Below are 4,646 nucleotides of genomic sequence, written 5' to 3' on the forward strand. Positions count from 1 at the left end.
TACAAAACTTTCACACACACATGACATATAACTCATTCAGGATCGGACTCATCAAGACACTCTAGTCAAAGCAGTTAAGCAAAGTTAAGACCATACAATTTAAGATACTTATACAAGAGTCAAAAACTGAGCCTAAGTGTCACAACTAAAGAACTTACTATTCTCAGGGCATAATACAGTCAAGAGATATTGCTTTCATTTCAAATCGCAGCACAAGAATTCCTACTCCAAAAAAGAAAATAAGACTAACTACACCTGATTCAAATAAAACGCCTGAAAAAGAACCGCGGCACAAAGAAAAACCAAGGGGAAATTAATATACTACCTAAAGAAAATAATATATATATATATATATATATATATATATATATATATATATATATATATATATATATATATATATATATATATATATATTCTACGACTTAATCCCTCAAGAAACTTGTCGAATGACATCCATCGTCGGGAAAAATCAAAAATTTTAAAATTTTCAATCAAATGAATTACAAAAACACATGCAAACATTTATACATTCTATACATATATACATCCCTACCCCACACTTTATTTTTTCATGTCCCTATGACACACAAATAAAAAGAAAAAAGTAAGAAAAACTTCCCTGAACATCTAGTCGGGGTTTGAATCGAAGTTGGGCTCCATCCCTCGCGCCCGAACTAATGCACACATCCATGAAAACATATTCTTCTCGGCCTTCCTTGGATACACCCCACACTTATCTTTTTCTCTTATCGCACTCTTCTCTTTCTCGCCCTTCACTTTCCACACAACACTAGCATCTAGCTTCTCCCTTTTTACCCCCGTTTCTACATCCATCTCAAAAATCACAGTCTCCTCGCCCACTCTAAGCATGAGTTTTCTCTCATGTATATCTAATATTTCTCTACCCGTTGCTAGGAATGGTCTTCCTAGTACGAGGGGGGCCTCCTTGTTCTCTTCCATATTAACCACTATGAAATCCACAGGAAATACAAACTTATCTATCTGAACTAAGACATCTTCAACTATTCCCTCGGGTATTAGAGTTGTTTGGTCTACCAGCTACAAAGATATTGGTTCAGACCTTATATCTCCAATCTCCTTCTCAAGTTTCCTGTAAATAGATAGAGGCATTAAATTAATTGAGACACCAAAATCACATAGAGACTTATTAAAATTAGTAGTGCCTAAAGAGCAAGGTATGGTAAAACTCCCTGGATCTTCACACTTTTGTAGGAGTTTATTTTGCAATATTGCACTGCAATACTCTGTGAGCTTGACCACTGAGATCTCTTCTATTTTCCTCTTCTTTGTCAGAATCTCCTTCAAGAACTTGGCATAAGCCGGCATTTGTGAGAGCACTTATGTGAATGGTAGGTTTACATTAACCTGTTTCAGCACATCTAGAAATCTCTCAAACTGCTTGTCCAGCTTTTCTCGACTCAGTTTTTGGGGAAAAGGCAGCGTAGACATATGCTTGCTCTCATCATGTTCTGCCCTTCTTGATTTTTCTTCTTTCTTTTTCTTAAGTTTAATCGACCTTTATTCTTTTTATCAGCATCACCCTTCAACTGCTTCTCACTTTCTTTTTCAAAGTTCACCTTATTTTGGATCGGGGTGGGATCTTTCAACACTTGCTCACTTCTCAAAGTTACAACCATCACTGTTTATTTTGTATTTCTCTCAGTATCAGCGAGAAGTGTTCCTGGGGCTCTCTCCGACATTATAGTAGCTAAGTGCCCAACCTTATTTCCAGTCTTCGAAAAGATGTACTCAATTATTTGATAGCTGCATCATGGGCATCAAGCCTCTCATCTGTTTTGATAATGATGGTCTTCATAAGATCTTCCATGCTAGATTGATTCGACTGTGGAGAGTGATACTACTGCCTCTGCTGATTTTGAAAACTTGTAGCTCCTTGTTCTTGGAATCTAGGGTTGTTTTGTTGCCATGCATTTGCAGTACCCCCAGGTGAACTCCATGAAAAGTCGGGGTGCCTCTGACCCATTGCATTATAGTTTCCTACAACATTCACTTCCTCAGTTAAGGCTTGACACTCATGCGTGGGGTGTCCTCTTCCACATATATCACAAGTTGCGTGGTGTACATTTTGCATCAAAGCTACAGTTAGCTTCCGTATTTCTTTAGCCATAGCATCAAGTTGTACTTGCGCATATGTAGTAGCATAAACTTGGTGAACACCAATTGATTTTCTTCTTTCCATACTCTCAGAGGGCCACTGATTAGCATCTTTGAATAATTTATCAAGAATTTTAACTATCTCCTCTGGAGTCTTCTTCATAAAAGGGCCTCCAGCTGCATTGCTCAAAGTTCTAGGCGAGGCCGGTGCCAATCCATCCTACAAATCCTAGAGTTGCATCCATAGTTCAATTCTGCTATGTTGACACCTTCTAACTTTCTCCTTAAACCTCTCCCATGCTTCAAAAACAGTTTCATTCGCTTTCTGGTAGAAGTTATGAATTTCTCTTCTAAACTTGCCCGTCTTGGCTGAGGAGAAATATTTATCAAGAAATTTTCTGGTCATTTCCTCCCATGTTCTAATTGATCCATTTGGCAAGCTTCGAAGCCACTGCTTCGCATCATCTTTAAGTGAAAAGGGGAATGCCCTTAAATACTTGTGACACCCCATTATATTGAAAAGTATTCATAATCTCCTTGAAGTCCATCAGATGCGTGTTTGGATTTTCGTTTATCTTCCCTCTAAAAATGCATCCGCTTTGAATGGTTTGAAGCAAACCTTGCTTCAACTTGAAATTATTGGCTGCAATTGGAGGTGGTCTAACACTTGACAATCCTTGATTGTAGATTGGTCTGGCATAGTCACCCAATGCTCTATCAGGCCTTGGTAGCGCATTCTCGAACTGGTCTTCAATCAAGGGTCGATTCAGATTGAATCTTCGACCCCTATTGTCTTCGACAGTTTCCTCAGCAGCTATCCTTGCAGCTACATCTACCTCATTGTCATTGTTATTAGCCATGTGTTCTTGGGTTGAAGGTTGCCCCAAGAACCATACGGTAAACTCTTTCTCCTTCCTCAGTTGCCGCAGGTATTTTTCCAATTCCGGTTTGTAGGGTATTACTTATCTACAAGAAGATCATGTCATACACCACGGACTTAACTTGTTGCCTGCACACGTAGGAGAAATCAGTGAAGAACAAAAATAAAAGTAAAAATAAAAATAAATTCCTGAATTAGCACTACAAACTATTTCCAACACTATTAATTGCCAATCCCCAGCAACTGCACAAAAGTTTGATGAGTGCAAAACACATACTTAAATTGTGCTCGCTAGTCAAAGATAGTATAGTATAATTATCGTCTCCACGTGGATTGGATTTAAACAGTATTCTCATAGTTCGTAGCTTGATTGCTATCCAGAAGGATCAAGAATGGAGATTTATACAATTAATAATTAAAACTAAATAAGAACCCAAACTATTGACTAATGATAATCTCAATAAAGGTAAGCAAGAAAGTTATCAATGGGAGAAAATATGGGTCGATAGGATAAGTGCAACATAATTGTTCGGGATCTAACTCTAGATAATTCACTTCTAATGTCCAACTGAGTCTCTCGAATTCACTTAATTATCAGTACAAATGTTTAATAGAAACTCCTCTCTCGATTAAGTTTCAACCTCACAATATGAACCAATTTAAGCTCGGTGAAGATATGCAAGAATTCGTAATGGATTGGTCTTTAGGAGAACGTCTTTTGATTATCCTCCTAACTAGGATATGCGCGATCGCGCACTTAGTTGCACATTTTGCACATTGTTCTGTCCCAAGTGCGCGCCCAGGTGCGCGATTGCGCACTTGGTTCCACACCTGGTTGGTAAGTTGGGAAAACATAAAACATGAAAGTTGTAGCCCTTTTAAGTAGCTTTCCAACGATATATTACGGAGCCCAAAAGGATTTATGAGCGAAAAGTTTTATGCATTTTACTAGACAACGCGCAGTATGCCTGCTCGATTCTTCGTTTCGTTCTTAAAGTGAATTATCATCCGTTGATCCCCGAACATGATCCCAACTTAACCCTTGGGCTTTTACTCAGACTTCAAAGCTCCAAAATAGCATGAATTCATGCCACAACATCTACATAGCTCGGAATCACTTCTACAGGGCATAAAATACATAATAAGTGCAAAACATGCCTAATTAAAGCTCAACATAAGTAAAGTGCAGTGAATTAGAGTGCAATAAGTGACTAAAATACGGGATTATAGCCTACCATTAAGACTACACATAGTAAAGCGCGAACAAAAAAGCGTGCGCAGCTTAACAAAAAAGCGTGCGCGAACAAAAAAGTATCAGAATGCGCCGGGAGTCCATTTTTAGCAGCCAACTAAAGCTCTCGAGCCTTAGCAATGTCGGTATCAAAGTCAATGATAACAACTATGGCCTCTTCCAAGGTTTTTATCCTCATGTTGTACATGGCATAAGTTTTTTCAACAACGAGGGAAGCCACTCAGCGCTTAAGTTCTTCTTTCAGTTGGGTAACCTCGGCAGAAAGGCTTTCCTAGGAGGACCTAATAGATCTAAGGCTAACATCAAGGTCACAGACGGTAGAACTAAAGAGCATGTTGTGCTCAGTAGTTTTCTTCTACTTCTCTTCCAACTGGG

The 4,646-nt window shown here is 38.6% G+C and overlaps 1 non-coding gene across 1 annotated transcript; it reads left to right on the forward strand.

Annotated features, from left to right (window-relative positions):
* Window positions 1-2,390: 2,390 nt before the first annotated feature.
* On the forward strand, window positions 2,391-2,497 carry LOC142172347 (small nucleolar RNA R71). The gene has a single exon (XR_012701708.1). It is a non-coding gene; the product is annotated as a small nucleolar RNA R71 (small nucleolar RNA).
* Window positions 2,498-4,646: the final 2,149 nt, after the last annotated feature.

Source organism: Nicotiana tabacum, chromosome 17 (assembly GCF_000715075.1).
Source record: "Nicotiana tabacum cultivar K326 chromosome 17, ASM71507v2, whole genome shotgun sequence".
NCBI lineage: Eukaryota > Viridiplantae > Streptophyta > Magnoliopsida > Solanales > Solanaceae > Nicotiana > Nicotiana tabacum.